We start from the raw sequence: 23072 nt of genomic DNA, 5'->3' as shown, positions 1-23072 counted from the left end.
TCTGAATAAAGATCATTGTACCCCATAGATTTTGTGATTCTCTTGTGTTTCTCTTTGTCTTAATCTTATTACTACAATTTCTTTTTATTATTATTATTTATTTATTTATTTATTTATTGTCTTTTTTTTTTGCTATTTCTTGGGCCGCTCCCACGGCATATGGAGGTTCCCAGGTTAGGGGTTGAATCGGAGCTGTAGCCACCGGCATACACCAGAGCCACAGCAACGCGGGATCCGAGCCGCGTCTGCAACCCACACCACAGCTCACGGCAGCGCCGGATCGTTAAGCCACTGAGCAAGGGCAGGGACCGAACCCTCAACCTCATGGTTCCTAGTCGGATTCGTTAACCACTGCGCCACAACGGGAACTCCTTATTATTATAATTTCTATTTTTATTTCCTCTTTGCTCGGGTATTCTCCTCCCCGAGCAAATTCTTTTTCTGGCTAATTCTTATTTATCAGATTTCAGCTTAGAGATTATTCCTCCGGGAAGTCGTCCTGACCCTGCAAATCAGATTAAGGCTTCTTGTGTAAACTTTTGCAGATATCAATTCAACTTCTTAATACGCATCATGGGAGTTCCCGTCGTGGCGCAGTGGTTAATGAATTCGACTAGGAACCATGAGGTTGCAGGTTTGATTCCTGGCCTTGCTCAGTGGGTTAAGGATCCGGCGTTGCCGTGAGCTGTGGTGTAGGTCGCAGAGGCAGCTCGTATCCCGCGTTGCTATGGCTGTGGTGTAGGCCGGTGGCTACAGCTCCGATTAGACCCCTAGCCTGGGAACCTCCATATGCCGTGGGAGGGGCCCAAGAAATGGCAAAAAGAAACAACAACAACAACAAACAACAAAACCGCATCATGAATGATGATTTGTGTAATCAACTGTTCATTCTCTTCCTCAGAAGACTAAGCTCCTGGGCCCAGGGGCCATGTGTATCTTGTTCAGTGCTTCAATATGTATTTGCTGAATGAACAACTGAAAAAGGTTATTATGCAGAGTGCAAAATAGTGTAAGTCTTTGGGAGGAGGACTTGGAAACATCTAAAAAAAAAAAAAAGATTGTTTATGCATTTACCTTTCGGTCTAGCAATCCCACTTCCAGGATTCTAACCTAGAGATATATTGCGGGAAAAAAAATGCTAAAATGACTTATGCACCAGGTTACTCATTGTGGTATTATTTGAGATAACAAAAGATTGGAACCAATCCAAACGCTCATCATTAGGAGACTGGCTGAATCAGCGGTGGTCCATTCACACAGTGGAACAGTCTCCAGCTGTAGAAAGAAACATGGAAGGTCATTGCAGTTGGAATCATCTTCAGATAAACTGTAAAGTGAAAACCACCAGGTGTAGAACTGAATATCTGATATGCTATCTTCTGTGAGACAATGGGGCAGGGAGGGGTATAAATATGTATACAGATTGTCTATATTTGCAGAAAGAGACACTGGAAGAATAAGCCAAAAAAATAAAAATGAAAATGATGCCTCATGTGGGAAAGAACAGGACGGAGGGACCCTGATGGAAGAAAGGTGCTACATACACCCTGTCATGTGGGCTTTGACTTGAGAATCAGATAAATATTTCACACATTCAAAAATAGCATTAAATCAAAGGGAGAGGAGAAAAAAGCAACCTCTAAAATTGGAAAACAATCTGAAATGTATATCAAATTGGTGCTATAACCACTCAGTAAAAAAGACTGTTTCAGGTGGCTTTACAATACCATATATCCACCACCTCCATAAAGAAACATTTTCTGAGGACAAAAAGAGCTGTAAAGAAATCTGGAGTTCCTGTTGTGGCTCAGTGGTAACGAACCTGGCTAGGATCCATGAGGACTCAGGTTTGATTCCTGGCCCTGCTCAGTGGGTTAAGGATCCGGTGTTGCCAGGAGCTGTGGTGTAGGTTGCAGATGCGGCTCAGATCTGGCATTGCTGTGGCTGTGGCCTAGGCCAGCAGCTGCAGCTCCAATTCCACCCCTAGCCTGGGAATTTCCATGTTTCACATGAGGCTCTAAAAAGCAGGAAAGAAAAAAAAAAAAAAAAGAGAGAGAGAGAGAAAAGAAATCTTAAAACTTCATTGGGAAGTCTTATTGTTAGACAAAATATTGGCATTATTTTTGAAACAGTTTTATATAAATCATAGGATAGGCAAATAAGTAATGATATTTTTAAAACTTCTGTGAAATTCTTAAAAATCAGAGGATTTAGATTTTATGACTTAACATATGGTTTTAAAAAGTCAAATTTGGGAGTTCCTGTCATGGCGCAGTGGTTAACGAATCCGACTAGGAACCACGAGGTTGCAGGTTCGATCCCTGGCCTTGCTCAGTGGGTTAAGGATCTGGCATTGCTGTGAGCTGCGGTGTAGGTCGCAGACGTGGCTCGGATCTGGTGTTGCTGTTGCTCTGGTGTAGGCCGGTGGCTGTAGCTCCGATTCGACCCCCAGCCTGGGAACCTCCACATGCCACACATGCGGCCTTAGAAAAGACCAAAAAAAGGGATGTCCACTGGTTAAAGATGGGACAATTTGAATAGCAGAAAGAATAATGATTGCTAATGATGGAAACATGCTGGATACATAAACACTATTTGTCCGTACTGATGCTCAGAGAGAGAAGGCCTCAAATCACCCAGATATCACTGGAGGGACGTAGGGGGCATAATTCCTCGTCTTGAGGATTAGCAATGCCAAGGAAAGAATTAGGCCTTTATCCTGTCATTCTTCTATTTCATCTCCACCTAAAAGTCTTAGTTTATGAGAGAAAGTTCCTTATAAAAAATTCCAACTAATAAATGTGGAAGGATTGATAGGATTAGAAAATCATCTTTTTTACAACCCCTAATAAAATAGTGGGCTCAGGCAATAATCACCAACGGAGGAAATGACTCTCTGAGACGTTCGTTGATGGAGAGTTTTACAATGGAGGGAGCCGGCTGTCACCGCCTGAGCCCACTGGTCCATCTTAGCACAGCCCTGTGTGTCTCCTGATGACATGCACAGCTCCCAGCCATCATGAATCTGCCTTCACTTGGGTTCCCACCCCCACCCCACCCCCCAAAAAAGCAGAGCCCAGGAAAAGGATTTGGGCGCAAGTGGTTTAGTTGGGAGATGATGGATGACAAGACGTACCTTTAGGGGAGTGGAGAGGTGAGGCAGGAAAGTAAGAAACCGGATCAAAAGTGAATCGATGAGGGGGACACCACTCAGACAACTAGGCCCCAATTCCTCTGGGGACCCTCTGAAACACTGTGAAGGAGGACATGTGCCAGAAATGTCCTCTGAGAGGCAAGGACCCTGGAGCGTTGAGCGTGGAGCCGCCAGCTCCCCCGCTGCTCTGGTCAAAGGCTGCTCCTGAGGTTTTAATCCCAGCTCCTCGCAGGACAGACAACACCCTCAGGATGCAAGACTCAGGAGGGCGCTGGTGCCGCACGTGTGCAAGTGGCCTCCAGGACTGGCCGAGAGGATCTGACCAGACACCAACACCACCTACTCTGGCGTGTTGATGTTGACTTCTAGTGACAGGAAGCACAGGGATGGAGAAATGAGGTGAACGACTTCACACAGAAGCAGGTAGACGAATCTAGACCCAGAGACGTCCTACAGGACAAACGATTTCTTCCACACATTGTCCTCTGAGCTGGTTACTGCAGTGAGCAACAGGCCCATTCCCGCGGGGGCCCCTCTGAGGACCCCTGAGCAGCAGGCCTCGGGAATGTGCTTTTTTTTTTTTTGGTCTTTTTGCCTTTTCTAGGGCCGCAGGAGGTTCCCAGGCTAGGAGTCTAATCGGAGCTGTAGCCACCCGCCTACACCACAGCCATGCAGGATCCGAGCTGTGTCTGTGATCTATACCACAGCTCACAGCAATGCCGGATCCTTAACCCACTGAGCAAGGCCAGGGATTGAACCCACAACCTCATGGTTCCTTGTCGGATCCCTTAACCACTGTGCCATGACGGGAACTTCCGGAAATGTGCTTTTTAAGGCCAGAGAGCTGAGGCATTGACCCAGGGCTACAGTCCCCCATGGTGGAGGGTCGCCCTCTGGGCATCAGCTTCCTGCTTTTCCACACTCTACACACCCACTCCCCCAAGGTGAGTGGCCTGCTGCAGCTGAAGAGAAAGCCCTGAGGTAGAAAAGCCTAGGGAAGCCATGGGGCACATTTGGGGTGGGGGGTGGCGTAGAGGCAAAGTGCCCCAACCTGGCTGCCCAGCTGCCAGGAGCAAGTAGGCCAGGGGATGGGGGGAGGGGCACCACCGTCGTCTGTAAACATCTTGGCAGATGCTCAGAAACGAATTCCTGCAGCCAGGTGCTGCTACCGCCCTCCTGAGCACCTCCAGCCAATAACCCCCCCGGCCCTCACCAGGTGCCAGAGTTGCTCCGCGCAGGCTGTGACAGGGGCTCTGCACGGTGTGTGATGCGCGTGTGTCTGTGTGTGAGTGTGCGGGGTGTGAAAGCTCTTTGTAGCTGCTGCCTCGCTCTCAGAAGTGCCAGGTGCTTCTCAAAATTCTTATGCGGGGAGCGGCCCGTTTCCTGTAGATGCTTCGTAGAGTTCAGTTATGTCACTTCCCCACTTAAGCCCATCCCAGCAGCCATGGAGGGCTCCTCCTGAGATGCTTGAATGGGGCTGGAGTGGGGCCTGCCTGGGTCAGGCACGTGGGACCGTGGGTTGCCAGGGGTGTGGAGGGCTGGTGGGGTTACGGTGGGGCTGGCCCCTCCATAGGTCCAGGCAGGTGCTTGGTCTCTGCTCTTGGCCCTTTTAGGCCCCTTCCCTGTTCTAGTTGCCACCTCTCATCTCCCTGGTTCTCTCGGCCTCACTCTTCCCCAGCTTTGCCATCTGTCTCTGTCTCTCCCATCTCAGCACATGTTTCCGGACCTGGGCCCTGCTTCTGCCTCTGCTGTGGCCTCGCACTTCCACCTCGAACGCTCCAGTGCTCTGTGTGTCCTTCCTCCTCCTTCGGGGTAAATAATTATGCCTACCCCTCAGAAACCAGTTAAAAAAAAAAAAAAACTCTTAAAAAACTAAATTACAAACATACTATAAAGAGACATTAAAAGTCAGAGGAAAAAATTTATAATCCCTTCACTCTAACTCAGCAGCTGCAGCCAATTTTGGTTATTTCCTTTTGGTCTTTTAAAAATGAGTTTTTCGGAGTTCCAGTTGTGGCGCAGCAGAAACAAATCCGACTAGGAACCATGAGGTTGCAGGTTCGATTCCTGGCCTTGCTTGGTGGGTTAAGGATCCAGCGTTGCCATGAGCTATGGTGTAGGTTGCAGACGCGGCTCGAATCTGACATTGCTGTGGCTGTGATATAGGCTGACAGTTATAGTTCTGATTCGACCCCTAGCCTGGGAACCTCCATATGCTGCAGGTGTGGCCCTAAGAAGATAAAAGACAAAATAAAATAAAATAAAAAGTAAAAATCAGTTTTTTGTGTTCCCATTGTGGCCTAGTGTGTTATGAAGCTGGCTAGTTCCATGATGTCAATCCCTGGCTTCATTCAGTGGGTTAAGGATCTGGCATTGCCGTGAGCTGTGGTGTAGGTCACAGATGTGGCTAGGATCCCTCATTATTGTGACTGTGGCATAAACCATTAGCTGCAGCTCTGATTCCATCCCTACCCTGGGAACTTCCATATGCTGCAGATGCAGTCCTAAAAAAAGGCAAAAAAAAAAAAAAAAAAAAAAAAGAAAAGAAAAGAGTTTTTCGGCGTATCATATACTATGATTTAATATGCTGCTTGTTTATTGTAATAAATCCCTCCATTGACTTCCAATTCAAAGTAAAAACTGAAGAATTTTACAGTGGCCTATGAGACCCTAAGAGCTGCCTACCCACTCCACCTCTTCCTGAGTACCCTCTTCCGGACCTGCCACTCTCTATTCCAGCTGCCATACCTGGTGCACTTGCTTTCCTGAATGTGCTAGGTGTGCCCTGGCCTCAGCCTGGAATTCTTCTCCCAAAAGTCTGAATGGATCACTTCTCACCTCCTTTAAGGGTTTGCTCAAGGGTCACTTTCCCAGCTAAGCCTACCGTGACCACATTACCTAAGCGGCGACACTCCCCAACTGCGCTCCCAACCTGCTGCCCAATTTTTGCTTCTTACCATGATGTTGCAGAACAACTCCACTGCACGTATTTTGGACAGACCTCTTTACCCATGACTTTTTTTTTTTTTTTTTTTTTTTTTTTTTTTGTCTTTTTGCTATTTCTTGGGCCGCTCCTGCGGCATATGGAGGTTCCCAGGCTAGGGGTCGAATTGGAGCTGTAGCCACTGGCCTATGCCAGAGCCACAGCAACGCGGGATCCGAGCCGAGTCTGCTACCTACACCACAGCTCACGGCAACGCCAGATCGTTAACCCACTAAGCAAGGCCATGGATCGAACCTGCAACCTCATGGTTCTTAGTCTGATTCGTTAACCACTGTGCCACGCCTGGAACTCCTACCCAAGGTTTTCTCAACCACCCTCTGCTGAGTCATTTTTGTTGAAGTGGAATGGCTGGATTTAAAGGTATAAACAGTTAAAATTTCAATAGCATGGCCAAATTGGCCTTTACTAAGGCTTCACCTATGAATACTTTCATCAAGGGCCTATGACAGTGCTCTGATCCCTGGTTGGACTGTTTTCATTTTTGCCTATTTGCTAAGCAAAACATGTGTTATTGTTGTTTTCACTTACATTTTCCTAATTAGAACTGACACTGAACATCTTTTCATATGTGTATTAGATATTTATACTTCTTCTGTGAGTCTTATTTTTCATATTCTTTGCCTATTTTCCTATTGAGTTTTAGTCTATTTTTATTGATTTATAGGAGATCTTTATATATTGTGGATCTATGTATCCAGGGTAGATTATATCATTATCTAGTTTTAGCCACGTACATTTTGCAGAGGGTCTTAACTTTCTTACTACCACCTCCTCTGTGGGTGTGGAAGATCCCAACCCCTGGTTTGGGAAGCTGATGAATATCCTGAGCCATTTGAAAAGGGGATGAGGAGTTCCTATCATAGCTCAGTGGTAACGAACCCGACCAGGATCCATGAGGATGTGGGTTCGGTCCCTGGCCTTTCTCAGTGGGTTAAGGATCCAATGTTGCTGCAAGCTGTGGTGTAGACTGCAGATGCAGCTTGGATCTGGAGTGGCTGTGGCTGTGGCATAGGCTGGCAGCTGTAGCTCTGATTCGACCCCTAGCCTAGGAACCTCCATATATTGTGGGTTCGGCCCTAAAAGCAAAAAGGAAAAAGAAAAGAAAAGGGGATGCATTGATAAGGGTAAGTGTGGAGGGGGCTCCTCAGTAAAGTGTCAGGACCTGGGTGGGCATTACTCCCGCTGAGTACTCAAAACAACTGTTAACAAAGGCCCAGGCTGGTCAGCAAAGAGCCAAGTGGCTAATACGGCCCTTCAGCCAAGATGGATCTGCTGGTGGCAGCCTGGTGCTCGGAAAACCCACTAGAGAAGTGATGGGTGAAGGCTAACAATCTCTGGGCACTGACTCCTTCCCCTCCTTGTGGTCACATGGGTCTGGTTCCCTCATCCCAGGCCTCCCTGACCTTTCCCAAGGTCATGCCTCATCCTGCTCCTCCCCCCTCTCCCAGCCCAGTGACCCCATTTCCTTCCCCACGTGGCATGTGGTTTGGGTCTTCTCTGTTCTCTTTTCAGCCAAGAGTTAAGGCATAAACTCTCTCTTTCCAGCTTCCTTCAGGAACTTCCCTTTTGATTTTCTTTTTCTTTTTTTTTTTTCCCTTCTGATTTTCAAGAGCATTTTCTCCTTTCAGCAAAACAGCCTCTTGCAAATCAAAGGCCCTGCCTTTCAAAAGTGTGGTTTCTGATGTGAGCTTCAGCAGCCTATCTGGGAAGTTAAAAAACAATGACATCTGAATGTTGGCTGTTTCTTTCTCTTTACATTCCTGCTACAAAAGCACTAATTCTCCTGGAGGTAAAGTGGAACCTCTGATTGACGTGAGGAAGTGGGGAAAATAAAAGCAAAATTGTCATTTCAAGATGTGCTCCTGTTGCCTCCCTGCGTGTTATGGCAGGTTTGTTTTCTAGGCTGTTACCTGTCTTTTAAGTTTGTTCTTATAGTCTTCTGTCATTCAGAAGTGAAATATTTCTATGTGGTCAAATCTATCCACCTTTCCAACTTCCGCTAATGGTTTATGAGGTTTTGCTTTTTACATTTTCTTTAAATCAAAGGGACTGTGTATGTGTGTCTGGTGTCAGGTAGTGTTCAAGTTTTAGGTTTTCCAAACTAGAGAGTCATTTGTCCTCATGCCGTTGATTAAACAGTCTATATTTTCTTCACGGATTTGAAATGCTACACTTTGGGTAGTTAGAGAGATAGACAACAGAATTTTTTTTTTTTTTTTTTTTTTTTTTTTTTCTTTTTTGGCTGCCCCACAGCATATGGAGTTCCTGGGCCAGGGATCAGATCCAATCTGCAGTTGGGACCTAAGCTGCAGCTGTGGCAATGCCAGATCCTTAACCCATTGTGCCAGGCTGGGGACTGAACCTGCATCCCAGCGCTTCCAAGACGCCACTGATTCCCATTACGCCGCAGCAGGAACTCCAGAATTTCTTTGTTTTATGAGTATTTTTATTTTTGGATTGGCAGTTCCTCTTTAGTTTTATTCATTACTTTTTTTTTTTTTTTTCCCTTCTGGAGCAAGGGAGGGATGGGGAGTTATGGATTAACAGGTACAGAGTTTTGGTTTGAGATGATGAAAAAGTTGTGAGGGCGATGATGTTTGCACAATCATGTGAATGCACTTAATGCCATTGAACTGTGCACTTAAAAATGATTAAAATGGTAAATTTTATGTTGTGTGTATTTTACCACGATGAAAATTTCTAAATTTTTTTTCTATTCTTGTGTATTGTTGGTGTATTCTTTCTTCCAGTTCAAGCTGAGAATCAGCTTCTCGAATTCCATAAAATGTTCCTTTGATATTTTGATTGAATTACATTAAATTTATAGGTTACTCAGGGGAGAAGTGACATCTTTATAATACTGAGTCTTTCCCTCCGGGAGTGTGGTTTGTCTCTCCAGTTATTCAGATCTCCTTTTATGTCCTTCAGTAAAGTTTGATAATTCTATTCGCATCAGCTTGTTCCTAGATATATGGTGGCTTTAGTTGCCACTGCGAGTAGAATCGTGAGGGTAGCACAGGGCTGTCACTCAGGTCCAGTCCCCAGCCCGGCCCCTGGGATGAATGAGTGGGTCTAAAAGACACATGAGACAGGAAGTAAAAATTGCAGGAGTCATTTCACCAAAAGCCTCTGCAGCAGGTGGATCCAAGCGAGCTGAGCTGCAGAGGTGGCCAGGGCAAGAGGAGGGACGACCTTCAGGATCAGAGAAACCTGAGCTTGTCCTCATTGGGGTCAGGAAGAGGGAGAAACGGAGCTGCTGGAGGCCAGGGCGGATGCCCGACATTCATGCTGATGTAGATGAAATGCCTCTTTCATTCTGCAGAGCAGATTGTGGCCTTGGAGCCAAGAAACCCGAGTGTGCGCCCTGACTCTGTCACTCACTAACTGTGAGTGTGGCCTTGGGCCCGTTGCCTAGGTTCTTAGAAACCCAGGGTCCTCGAGAGCAAAATAAGGGTGAATTCTAATGATATATTGAGTGGTTTAATGATTTGTCTGTGCCCCACTGGGCTGCGACTCCACACGGGCAGGATCTGTCTGGGTTTAATTCACAAACGTGTGGGCTGCTGCTCTAGCCCACCCAGTGCTTTCCAGGGAATTCCACGAAGGCAGCCTTTTGAACAGACACAGCTCTGTCAGCCCCCGGCTTGGTGATTGGTCTGCGAGCTGCATCTCAGCCCCCCACGTGTCCCTGTACTCTGCGCCCTTGTGTATAGTGACCTGCCCTGGGTGTGTAGTTAATGTTTAGCCTGGGCCTGGCTCACGGGAGGCACTCCAGAAATTTATTTATTGATTTATTTTGCTTTTAGGGCCACATCAATGGCATGTGGAATTTCCTAGGTGAAGGGGTCGAGTTGGAACTGTGACTGCTGGTCTATGCCACAGCCACAGCAAGGCGGCGTCTGAGACCTACACCGCAGCTCACAGCAATGCTGGTTCCTTAACCCACTGAGGGAGGCCAGGGATGGAACCCACATCCTCATGAATAGTAATCAGGTTCGTAATCTGCTGAGCCTCAGTGGGAACTCCCAGAAATTTATTAAGTTGATGTGGGATTTGGAGAGAAGGGGCTGAGGGAGCCCCTGAGAGGGTCTCATTACTGTTCAAAAGGAAGTTCTCTCCTTCCAGGTGCCAAATAACAGAATTTATTTCTGCAGGGGCTCGGGATGGCATCTACCAGCACCCAGGGTGGGGCCCTTACAGGAATGAGCCAATCTGATGATCTGGTGAGATGGATGGCCCAGGGCTTACTTGCATGAGGCATTGGGAGCCTCCAAGAAGCAGCTTCCCTTGGGGAGAAGGGAGCCTGACTTGGTAATGAAATCTTGAGCAGTCCAGGGAAATAGAGAAAAAGAGTTAACTGGGGAGGGAGGGGAAAGAAGCGGTGACCTGAAGGATGAGGAGGAGCCAGACACAGGAAGAGCAGAGAAGAGCATTCTAGACAAGGGGACAGCATGTGCAAAATCCTGAGGCTAGAGAGAGGGTGCTTGGCTTGTTTGGGGAGTCGAGTACTGGCCAAAGTGGTTGGTCCCTCTTGTTATAGAATCTTAACTAACTAGGTGCCTTTTGGGTTTTCCTGCAATCCTCCTCCTCTGTGTGAACTTTGTGAAATTCAACTAACTGAGTCGCATCCTCCCTACCCCACGGTGTCCCCAGCATGTATTTTGTCTCTTAGCACAACCAGCCTGGGAGTTGGTAGAGCCATTCCATCAAGATAAAAATGAACCCCAGCTCCACTGTGTATCAGCTGTGGACTGTGTCATCTCCTCCTTCTCCACCTGTAAAATGGGCATAAGAATACAGATCTTACCAACTTGTGGGGGAAGTTCTGCCCTCAATTATACAGGCCACTAGTGGAAGAACAAAGGAAAGATAATTAAAAATCCTGAGAAAAACGTAAAGAAGCAGAAGTAAAGAAATATGCAAGTTCACTCCTCGACTCAGCAATGAACAATATTTAGATGGTCACAATCTTCCTTAAGTTTCACTTCTTTTTCTTCTCTCTGCACAGGCCAGAACTTAAATACAACATAGACTAGAAGCAGTGACAGTGGGCCACGTTGACGTGTTCCTGATTTTCAAAGGAATGGTTAGAATGTGCACCATCCGGTGTGAAAGCTAGCTGAAGACACTGTGGGAATGGTGAAATCTGAATCCTCGCAGAACCTCTGATCCTTTTCTTCTTGCAACTAAACACTGGTTCTCATGCTTTAACCATTCCAGGACTCCACATTGCCTATGGGACAAAGTTTAAACCTTTAAAAAAAAAAAAAAAGGAGTTCCCGTCGTGGCGCAGTTGTTAACGAATCCGACTAGGAACCATGAGGTTGTGGGTTCGATCCCTGGCCTTGCTCAGTGGGTTAAGGATCCAGTGTTGCCATGAGCTGTGGTGTAGCCTGCAGACTCGGCTTGGATCTCACGTTGCTGTGGCTGTGGTGTAGGCCAGCGGCTATAGCTCCGATTCGACCCCTAGCCTGGGAACCTCCATATGCCATGGGAGCAGCCCTAGAAAAGACAATAAAAAAAAAAAAAAAAAAAAAAAAAAAAGCCCAGGTTTGAAGGCCTCTTACCCTTTCCCAATCCTAAATCTTCATGGTTCACCCACTCATCTCATTGCAAATGTCTGGACATTCTAGAACACACCCTTGATGAAATCTTGAAAAGATTTATTTAGAATATTTGTTCTATGCCGGCCTGCCTTTGCCTCTTGCTCTTCTCTTTGCTGGGATACCTCCTTTCATGAACTCCCACTCATCTTTCAAAGGCCAGCTCACCTCTCCAAGGATGCTTTTCTCCCCACCTCTCTAGCTCTTGGCATAAGACCCATTTATAGTCCCAGGCACAGGGCCCAGCACATACTAAGATCTTTAAGTGTCTGTTGAACAAACATAAATGAGCCCTGACTAAGACTCTGGGTCACCAAAAGGAAAAAAGTCCCATGCTTCCAACAACTCTAGACTGTTTCATTGCCTCAACCTCCAAACTCCCACGCATGTTCAAAAATGTTGTCTTCTGCCTTTATGCCAGATCGACAGTTTGGCTGAAAATAAAACTCTTGAGTCATGCGTCCTCTCCTTGCTGACATTGTAGGCGGTGCTCTATTGAATTCTGATGCTGGGAGTTGCCATGAAGAAGTCAGAGGCCAGCCTAATGTTCCCACTTTGTAGGTGACTTGTCCCTTTGGTGAGGTTGCTTAAAGGATTCTGTCTTAATTTTGAAATCTCACCGTTTTACTAGCATATATTTGGGATTGGTCATCCTGAATCAGGTTTCCAATCTCGCTAACTTTTCAATACCTCCTTTTTTCTTTTTCTTTCTTTCTTTTTTCTTTTTTGACTTTTGAGGGTTGCACGTGCAGCATATGGAGGTTCCCAGGCTAGGGGTCGAATCGGAGTTGTAGCTGCCAGGCTACACCACAGCCACAGCAAAGCGGGATCTGAGCCATGTCTGCAACCTGCCCCACAGCTCACAGCAACGCCGGGTCCTTAACCCACTGAGCGAGGCCAGGGATTGAACCCGCATCCTCATAGATACTAGTCAGGTTTGTTAACTGCTGAGCCACCATGGAAACTCCAATATCTCCTATTTTTCTAAAACATTTTCTTGAATGTTACCTTGTAATAATTGTTGGATGCCATTATTTTGCTTTGCTCTTCCTGTTAGGCCCATATGGTTTCTCTTTGTCATCGTCTTTCATCTGTCACACTTAAAAAACCTTTTCTTTTCATTTTCCTCAGTTTCCTCATTTCTCTCCCCTCTGTCCTTACCATGTCTCAGCAGTCTTTCTCTTTTAGGCTCCTTTCACCTTGACTTTCATTTCTGCAATATTGTAATTTCCTTGGACCCTGACAGTTTGTTTTATTTCCTTTTGTCATCTTGCTATAATTTCCATGGGCTCTTCCATTTCTTTTCTGTACTCTTGTTTTGTAGAAATAAATGCTTCCTAGAGGGTTTTTGTTTTGGTTTGGTTCTGGTGAATGGTCTTTGGTGTTTGTTTATTTGAGTTTGTATTTGATGTCTTTGCTTGTTCTTGTCCTCTTGCTTCTGTTTCTTGTACCTGTGTATGGAACCTAACATGGTCCATTGTTAGTTCCTGCTGTGGCACAGTGGGTTAATGAACTGGCTTGTCTCCGTGGAGGTGCCAGTTCGATTCCCTGCCTGGCATAGTAGGTTAAGGGTCCAGCATTGCTGCAGTTGTGGCATGGGTCACAGCTCTGGCCCAGATTTGATCACCGGCCCAGGAACTTGCATATTCCAAGGGGGTGACTGCAAAAAAAAGGATGGTTCATTGTTGATTACTAATATTTGAGTGATACAAATTTTCCCTGGACCAACTATTTGCAAGGGGCATGTGTTTGGGCAGAGCCAGGGCTGTTTCAGGATAGCATCTTTTTTTTTTTTTTTTTTTTTTTTTTTTTTGCTTTTTTGCTTTTTAGGGCCAAACCCACAGCATATGAAGGTTCCCATGCTGGGGGTCCAATCGGAGCTATGGCTGCCACCCTATGCCACAGCCACAGCAACACAGGGTCCAAGCCACGTCTTCAACCTACACCACAGCTCATGGCAACACCAGACCCTTAACCCACTGAGCGAGGCCAGGGATCAAACCCAAAATTTCATGGTTCCTAGTCGGACTTGTTTCCACTGCGCACGACAGAAACTTCAAGCAGGAGTTATTCTTATGACTCAGGAGAGTCTATGAGTTCTTTGTGCCTGTACCCTGTTGCTAATAACAACAGGGCTTTTCACAGTTCAGAGATCTGACCCTCTCCCAAGCCTCGCTGGTCTGATTGTGGTTCTTCATTCAGCCTCTACCCCTCTTTCATGAAAATCAAATAGGTCCTGGGAAGCTCCTGAGGGTGGCCTCTACCCACCCCGAATATTCCACTCCCCCCCGTGAGGTGCCCCTCACTGTCTCAACTGGAAGACGGATGCTCTACTTCCTCCCAAATGCCTTTCTGAGCTTCCCCACTTTTAGCTGCCTTTTCACCTAATCGTGATTCCATTTCAGATTTCTCCTGGTTTCCTCAAAGATGGCCTTTGCATCGTTTTTCTCCTTTCTGATTGCTTTCTGGGAAGAGAAGTGGAGAAATACCAACTTTATCGTTTTCAAACGAGACATTCCAATTGCATCTTGAATTCCTCCTCCTCCCTCCGCTTCAGTGGTTTCCTATCGACCTATGAGCTCTGCAGGATCCGCCTCTGTTGACTCTCTGGTCTTTTGGCCTTGCCCACAGCACGTGGATATTCCCAGGCCAGGGACTGACCCATGATACAGCAGTGAAAACCAGATCTTTAACCGCTAGCCCACCAGGGAACTCCTCTGGCCTCGTTTTCAGTGTGTACATTGATCGCTTCTGTTTCATTTGTTTGGAAGCCCAAGATCTTTCCTGCCTGGGAGCTTTTACTCATCCTTCTCCCCCTTCCCTCTGCTCTTTACCCAGCTGACTCCTACAAATCCCCCAGATCTCAGCTGGAAAAAAATCACCTCCCCAAGAAGATCCCCTGACTCCCCACAACCCTGTCAAATGCTCCAGGGCTCTGCACCTTCCCTCCTGGTTCGCAGAGTCAGACACATCGTGATCTTTGTTCCCATGTCGCTCTAATTCCATCCAAGCAATGACACTGGACACTTCGGTAGCCCACAAGGCTTTGTTCACAATTTCTATGTGGCCTTTTGAAATCCTGACAATAGAACCAGGGTGCCCAGGGCAAGGGTACCCAGAATTCCCAGATTATGGCAGGATGGAAGGAGGGTCTTAGTGAGGAAATGCCAGGTGCCTCCCCGGGGGAGTTTAATCCAAGGGAGAGGGACAGAAGATTCTGCAGGGTTGTTTCCTGGTATTGTTTGGGCAAAACCATGGGCGTTGGCCAATGGCAGGATGGGGCGCTGGTCCATGGAGCTCTCTGGAGGGACCAGGGCTAAGCTGCTTTCCTGAGACAGACTCGGTTGTTCTTTTCATCGTGTTTTGCTTGCACAAATGACATTTAAACAGCACTAAAGACAATGTTTAAAAAGAAAGAGAAGTCACTGGACCCCATCCATCTTACACATCTGATGTGCTGGAAAGAGGCCTGGGCTTGGAGTCCAGCATCCCAGGCTTGGCAGCCCTCTTCGCTAGTTCCTGGCTGTGCCGCCTTGGGCAGTCTGTCGCCCCTCTGCCTTAGCTGCCTAATCTATAAGGGGGAGCAACTCCTACCTCATGGGGAATTAGGGACAGTCAGGGAATTAAGTGAGACCAGGTATGTGAAAGCCCTTGGCATAGTGTCTGGTGCATGGCAGGTACTCAGAAAAGTTTTTCTTTTTTATCAAGGCAACTGTTTTCATTTTCTTGAAAATTTCAGCCAACTTCTGCCAAGCTTTCATCAAGTCCAGATGAACATTTTGCACTTGTAACCATGCTTGAAATTTAATTTATTTTGCAGTCTGCTTGTAAACTTGCTGTGTCCTAAGCACTTGTTTCAACATTTTCATGATTATTTCATGGTGGAACACCATGCCACTGAATCAATGCATCATTATTTATGGAACCATTCTTCTGCTATTGGACATTTTTCAGTGTTATAAATAATTCTGTAGAGAATTCTGTATTCTATAGGATTGTTGCTTTCATCGGTATCCCATCTTTATTTCTCTTGCTAAAGGTTGAATATTCTTCTATGTTTACTTGTTCTTCTTTCCTCACCTGAGCTGCCTGCTCATGACCTTTGCCCAGATTTTTCTTAGTAACACATATATTTTTTATTGCTGTGCATGAAAACTTTCCATCATGTGGACACTAACCATTTGTCATTTTCCCCACTCTCTGGGGACATTTTAATTTTAGCTGTTTTCTAATAGACACGTTTTAAGCATTTTATTTTCAGACTTTGCCTTTGTGATTTCTTTGATTGTGTTCATGGTGTATGTAACAAACACCACGTGTGAAACCGGCCCCTGGAGCGGTATGGGGCGGAGCAGAGGACACTCCGGTGCCTGATTTCCAGAAGGTCTCAATCAAGTTGAGGATCCAGACATGAAAACAATCACAGAAGTGCTAGAATAGTAAGTGTTGTACGGGCAGTGGTTTGAGCTCTTGCTCAAACCCATTCTAAGAATTTGCATCTACTATCTCATGTAAGCCACACAAGAATGCTGTGACTTAAATACTTTTTTTTTTTTTTTAATGGCAACATATGAAATTCCCTGGCCAGGAATGGGGCTGGAGCCTCAGATGCAACCTATGCCAGAACTGTGGCAATGCTGGATCCTTAACCCATTGCACCAGGCTGGGGATCAAGCCCATGCCATCAGAGAGACAAATCCAGATCCTTAACCTGCTGTGCTACAGGGGGAACTCCTCAAATACTATTATTATCCTCATTTTATAGATGAAAAGAATGACCCTCAGAATGATTGTAAAACTTAGCAAGCACCAATAGTGAAGAATAGAGGCCAGTATTTGAAAATCAGCTAGTCAGGCTGTAGAGCTTACCTTCTTTTTTTTGGGGGGGGGGTGGCCCAGGCCAGGGATCAAACCTGAGCCACTGTGGTGTCAACACTGGCTCCTTAATTGCTAGGCCACCAGGGAATTCCAGAGTTTGCCGCCTTCTTTATTTTTTATTTTTTAATTAAAAAAATTTTTTTGTAGATCTGCAGCCACAGTATATGGAAGTTCCCAGGCTAGGAGTCAAATTAGAGCTGCATCTACTGGCCTACACCCCAGCCACAGCAATGCCAGATCTGAGCTGCATCTTCAACCTACACGGCAGCTCATGGCAACACCAGATCTTAACCCAGTGAGCGAGGCCAGGATTGAACCTGCATCTTCACAGATGCTATGTCAGGTTCTTAACTCACTGAGCCACAGTGGGAACTCTGGGGCTCTTGATCTCTTGCCTTGAGGGATGCAAGGTGGTGGGGTTATATAATTTCATTAACATTATTGTCATACAATTCTGTATCCATCTCACAGTCAGAAATAAGCAAGGGGCCATAGCCTGACCAGACCTGTCCCTGGAAGGGAAGAAGGGGAGAAACAACACAGAGTGTGTGACAGAGGATTTGAGTCATTGGAGTCCCTCAGGTCTGTGTCTTTTGAAAGAAGGCGGACACAGTGCCCCCGGAAGCCAGGTGTATGCCCTTGACTTCACCATTAAGATGACTGCTGAGGGGAAAATGGGGGCCTTCTGCCTACAATTCAGGATCTGCTTTAGTTATATCAGTGTCTTATTCAGAGAGATAGGACAACTCGCCCAGAGCACAGATGGCAGAAGAAGTTGATTGCACAGAAGTGTCCTATCCACTGGCAGGGCCAGCCTGTTAGCAGCAAAAGACACAAGGTGTTTTTCTCTTGGATGCATTTCTTTGCATTTTCCAAGGCTGGTGGATCAATAGCTACACACAGCTCAAATAAATTTTTGTTTTGATTCCTTACCACTCTCAGGAGGGAAGATGCACCATTAGATAACTCGGGTTCCTACCAGGTGCTGCTGCTGTCAGCAACAGCTGTCCATGGCCTCTTTAGACCCTCATGACAGCCTCACAAGGTCAGAACTACTATGCCTATTTCAGAGATATGGAAACTGAGGCTCAGAAAAGGGATGGGGAATGTCCTTACCCGGAGTCCTAGAGCTGGTCACTGGCCTGAAGGCCTCTGGGCATATAAGCTGTTCGTTATTGCAAACTATGTTATTACCATGGTCAGTGTCCTGGGCTAAGAGAAATAATGAGCCTCAGAGAGGGAAAGTTGCCATCCCAAGGTCACAGAGCCCGTGAAAGGCAGGGCTGGAGTTAGACTGCAGAGCCTCTGCTAGGACAGCTCGTCCGCCTGGGCTGGTCCACCCGCCGCATGCCTGCCCCGGAAAGAATGGAGAAAGGCTGGAGGCATGGGGATTTGTGTTTCTCTAAGCAGCCCCTGGAGGGAGAAGCAGGATCCTTCCTGGTCCAAGGTATCAAGGGCATCAATTCCTGGCTCCGGAAGGGTCTCCTCTCCAAGGCTGCAATTCTATTTTTAGCCTTGAATCCATCAATGGATTGATGGCAGGGCAGGCAACTCCTGGCTGCTTGATATTAATAAGAAGAGAGAAAAGACCATTTATGAAGCATTTTCTGTGTGCTGGGCTTTATGCAAAATGCTTCACATGGATTATCCACTGACATCTTTACAACATTCCTATGAAATGAGTACCATTAGCATCATCGGTTTATGAGTAGAGAAAAGAGGCTCGAGGAGGTTAGAGAATTCCCTTAAGGCCACATGACTGATAAGCTGCAGACCCAGGGTCCCGATGTAGATCGTAGGCAGGTTGGCGAGACTTAAGATAAGAAAGACAGCCTGGAAGAGCATTATGGGCAGAGGGAACAGGACTGGCAAAGGCAAGGAGGTGCGAAGGACAGGTCTGTTTGCGGAACAGTCAACAGCCTGGTGGGATCTGGGTTGAGAAGGAAAAGGAGCCCAGAGCATAGAGCGGGGCAAGATTCTATAAGATCTTGAATCTCAGGGGGGTTCTGACTTTGGGATTCTGGAAGGACTGAGGGTGAGAGTGGCATTGTTGTGTCTGAGCTTTAGAGCAGAGGATGGATTTGAGGGAGAGACTGGGAAGAGGGAGACAAAGGACTATTTCCACTACTAACAGCGATGATAGCTTCCATTTATTGAGCATCTACTATGTGGGTTAGGCGTAGGAGGTGCATTTTGTAAGTGACCACCTCATACAGGTAGCAGGTACTCATTCGATGGTAGCTGTGTGGAGGGTATTGTTGTCTCTTTTCCACAGATGAGAAAACAGAGGTCAAGTGATGGCCCAGGGCCACTAGGATTGGAATCCAGTTCGGGTTGATTCCAAAGACCCTGATGCTACCTTGACCAGATGGGATGGTGGGTAATAAAAATAGTTTCAGGCAAAAGGACATTTGTCTGAAGCCCAGGAATGAAGAAGATAAGGTAGGTTGCAAAGATGGTGGAGAGAGAATTTTTATTTGTTTTTTTAACTTTTATTTTTTGCCTTTTTAGGGCAGCACCTGAGATATATGGAGGTTCCTAGGCTAAGGGTTGAATCAGAGCTGTAGCTGCCAGCCTACACCACAGCCACAGCAACCCCAGATCTGAGTCGCATATGCAACCTACGCTGAAACTTGCGGCAACACCAGATCCTTAACCCATGGAGCGAGGCCAGGAATCAAACCCGCATCCTCATGGATACTAGTTTGGTTCTTAACCCACTGAGCCACAACGGGAACTCCCTTGTTTTGTTCTTTAAATAAGTTTATTCACACACACGGAGGATAGTAGTCATGTCACTATGGTTACAAAGCTTTTCTGGAGCCGGAACTGGCAAGCAGACTCAGCTGGGGAAAAGGGCATTGTTTCTGCAGGGCAGTGGCTGGGGAGGGAGGAAAGAGGAAAAGGCAGGGTACAAAGTTCAGTGTGTCCAGCACTCTGAGACACGGTCAGGGGCACAGCCAGGGCGAGGGGTAGGGAGGCCCAGGAGCGAGTGGCCAGAGTGAGTGAAAGAAGGGGTCAGTCTGAGTCTCAGCTGCATCTGATATCTGGCAGCAAAAGTTCCCAGTAGGAAGACTAGAAATATACCCGCTCCCTGACACACACACCATAATGAGGGTATGTCAAAATGTCAAAGGAACATAGGAGGCAATTGAAAGAACTCCCAGTGGCCAAAGCTGGAACAGTTTCAGCAACAAAATAAAGTCGCGTTGGATCACAACCCAAAGTGTACAATAAATATCCAGGAGTCCTTCCTGATATAAATCAAGGGTTGAATAAATGATATAAATAAATGATTAAGAAGAGATAAATCTCCCCTGTGGAATTCCAAATAACTTAGGTAGACATCCTGCTCTCAAGGAGGGGTGCATAAGTGCCCACTGCGCAAGTGTGGGCTGCACACAGTGATGTCCTTCCTAAGAGTGCAGTGGGGGGGGGGGGCAGGGCGAGTGACCTTGGCCGTGGAGAAACCTGACAAACATGACCTCAGCCAGGTGATCAAGGTTGAGAGTGATCAGTCGTCACGTTGACACGGTATGGGTCCACCAGCAGCCTTGGGCAGGGCTCCAGCAGCTTTGCAGAAACACAAGCATGCCCACCTGCAGCGACCATAGCCCTGGTTTACTGCTGGCTGCGTTTCTCCATGACCCTGTGGGATGGGGATTGGGAGCTTTGGAGCACTTGGCCATTGCCTTGGCTGCTAGGAGCCCAGAGGCACAGGAAATCCAATTCCTTTGGCTGCGGCCCAGGACTTAGAGGGGCAGCCACCCTCAGCAGCATCTTGGGAGGGCTCTGCCAGTGGTCCGGCACTGCCCAGCAAACTTGACCGGGATCCCCAGCTACAGATCTCGCAATGTCCGGTGGCATGATCTTGCATCAGAGCAGCAAGAGGGCCTAGGGGAGGTCCCAGGGGCTGGGGTTGGAGGGACAGTGACATCTGGCAGCCTCAGCAGAGTCCTGTGGGTGGGCCTGAGGTACAGTGGTATCTGTCTTTGGGTGGAAATATGCCTCGGGACACAGAGTTGCATAACTTGCATTCTGGAACCTCTTGCCTGGAGCCCCGAGGGTCTGCCTCTAGTTTTCCTGTTCATGAGGTCAGCAACCTGGAACATGTCCTTCAGCAAATCAGGGAACCTGGGAGGTGGGGCTGACAGAGGCTCCGTGAAGTGGACAGCATGGCATGGTGACCTGTGACCAAGCAGCCCCACTGCCTTTTGCTGAAGGTCTCTGGGGCTCTGACATGCAGTGTACGGCAATAGTGCCCACTGCTGGCTGGTGGAAGCTGGCACGGGACAGGCAGGGTAGGGCATGCCTCCAGTATTTCCAGTGACTGTTTTCTTCCACGTGTTCACCTCCTGGCTGCTTGGGGTGGTCCAGATCAAGCCCCTCTTTGCCTGGATTCCATCGCTTGTGAAACCAGGTTGAAGAAAGTGCATGAAGGCATCCACGGAAAATGAACTTTGTCCTCCCCAGCCCTTCCCCCGAGTGGGCGGAGAAGCCAAATTATAAAAATCAGCCCATCTCAGGGAGACAGAGAGCCTGCCCCCGCCGTGCCCCATTGAATCCATAGTGGAATCCCCGTTGAATCCACAGCGGAATCCCTGGTGTGGTAGCCGGAGGGAAAGGATGCAGTGAAGGCCCAGCCTCTTGAGCAATTGACTGGAGGGAATCCTGCTAGGAAGACCCTTCCTTCCCCACCACCCCCCGACCCCCAGGAACCACCCCCGCCCCCAGACTCTGAGAACTGCTGGGAAAATTAGATGGAGAGGTGGAGCTGATAGACCTTATGGCTAATGAGAGGCAAGGTGACTTCCAGGTTGCTGGCTGGGAGGAGTCGGTGGATGGACCCCAGGACCCTGGGATGGGGATGCAGGAGGGGGAACAGTGGGGCAGGAACCAAGCATGAGCCACATGAGCAGGCTGGAGCTTGAGAGCAGAGATGGCTCCTCTTGGGCAGGGAGAACAAAGCCCTTTGTGTCAGGACTCCACATCTCCTCGCCCAGCTGGTGCCCAGCCAGGAAGGCCCAGCCCCCAAGCCCTCAATCAGTGGCAATTTCGCTGCCATGTGTGTAGCACCTCGGCTCCCTTCCTCAGCCCCCATCTCTCCCTGATTCTCAGGAGCCCCCTAGGCTCTCCCCATCTGGGCTCCCGGCCCCAGCTCTCCCCTTCCCCTTCCCTTCCTCGGATGCATGGAATTTCCAGCCCCGCACTCCACTCAGCCAAGGGTCAGCCCCCCACAACTTCCCAGCTTCCTAATCTCAGACCCTTTGGGAGAAGGGAGGGAAGGAGCCACCAAGTGTTGAGGAGCTACTGGTCTAGGTGCTTCTTGGTCCTCAGGCCCCTCTGCCAGGTGCGTTGTCGCCCTCTTCCCAGTGGCAGTCCTGGGATTTGAACCCACGTTTCTCTGGCTCCAAAGTCAGTGCTCTTTGCAAAAGAGGAGAGAGCCGTAAAGCCCACATGCTCCAGACACTGAGCCAGCCCCTTGCTCCGGTGCCTCTGCCACCCCCTCTTCCCTGGCTCCTTCTCATGTGGCTGTAAATGCAGTGCTCCCTTTTCTGAAAACCCTCTCCCCTTGACCTTGCAAGCTGCTCCTTCCCTTTGCTAGCGAACCTCCTGCTTGGTTCCCTTCTGTCATCCCCTCCCCTTTATCCCTCTCAGGTTCCATCAACTTAACTCCCACCCTTTCTATCCCCACTCCCACCCCCAGCCACTCCTGCTGGAGTCACCAAGCCTCCAGGCAGGCTCTTTCATTTTGTTTTGGTTTGTTTTAGTAGGGTTTATTGCAGGATAGTGAATATAATTCCCTGTGCTATACAGTAGGAACTTGTTTATCTATTTTATATATAGTAGTGTGTATCTGCTCATCTCAAACTCCTAATTTATTCCTCCCCCAGTCCCTCTCTGCTTTGGTTACCGTAAGTTTGTTTTCTATGTCTTTGAGTCTGTTTCTGTTTTGTAAATAAGTTCATTTGTGTCATATTTTAGATTCCACATGGAAGGGATATGATGGGCCCTTTCTTTTTACTTTCCTTTTTTTTTTTTTTTTTTCTGCTTTATAGGGCCTAGAAAGTAGCACGCATTAGGATATGCAGTTGCTGGGTTTCTCTCACACCTTACTGATGGAGTGTAAGTTGGCACAGCCACTTGGGAGCACAGATGGGCATTAGCGTGTAAACACCAATATTCACCTCTTCTATCTGGTAGTTGCCTCTGGTGTCAGTGTCACATCCCCTCAGCTCACCTTTATTTTTTTTATTTTTAATTTTTTTAGGGCCACACTGGGGCATATGGAGGTTCCCAGGTTAGGGATCCAATTAGAGATGTAGCTGCTGACTTACACCACAGCCATAGCAACGCCAGATCTGAGCCGCGTCTGTGACCTACACCACAGCTCACAGCAACGCCAGATCCTTAACCCACTCAGCCAGGCCAG

This window comes from Sus scrofa, chromosome 6 (assembly GCF_054392235.1).
Source record: "Sus scrofa isolate SSC_HxYL_T2T_F1_AM1 chromosome 6, Sscrofa_HxYL_maternal_Yorkshire_Landrace_v2.0, whole genome shotgun sequence".
Taxonomy (NCBI): Eukaryota; Metazoa; Chordata; class Mammalia; order Artiodactyla; family Suidae; genus Sus; species Sus scrofa.
The sequence above is the reverse complement of the archived record's forward strand: the minus strand, read 5'-3'. Positions refer to the sequence as shown.